This window comes from Lycium ferocissimum, chromosome 8 (assembly GCF_029784015.1).
Source record: "Lycium ferocissimum isolate CSIRO_LF1 chromosome 8, AGI_CSIRO_Lferr_CH_V1, whole genome shotgun sequence".
In the NCBI taxonomy this organism is placed as follows: Eukaryota; Viridiplantae; Streptophyta; class Magnoliopsida; order Solanales; family Solanaceae; genus Lycium; species Lycium ferocissimum.
This window is the reverse complement of record NC_081349.1, coordinates 43,269,497-43,269,800: the sequence shown is the minus strand read 5'-3', so window position 1 is coordinate 43,269,800 and position 304 is coordinate 43,269,497.

Sequence of the window (304 nt, the reverse complement as noted above, 5' to 3'; positions counted from 1 at the left end):
CCTTATTTAGGGCCGAGCGAACCCTCAGACTCTTGCTGCACATAAAATCACGTCAAACTTTTTAAATCAAATAAGATAAAATACATAGTAGATTTTTTTTCTCTTTTTTTCAGCCTTCAACTCGAACAAATTTATAATCATACAAAATTTCAATACATAACACTTTATCTCCACATATCACGACGGTTCGCTTGGCTGCATCGACAACTACTGCCTCCACGTACGTTCGAAAGATCTAACATAAAATCTTCTATAAAAACTTCATCTCATGGGGGTACCGCGCGGAGAAACGCCCAAAAAACCC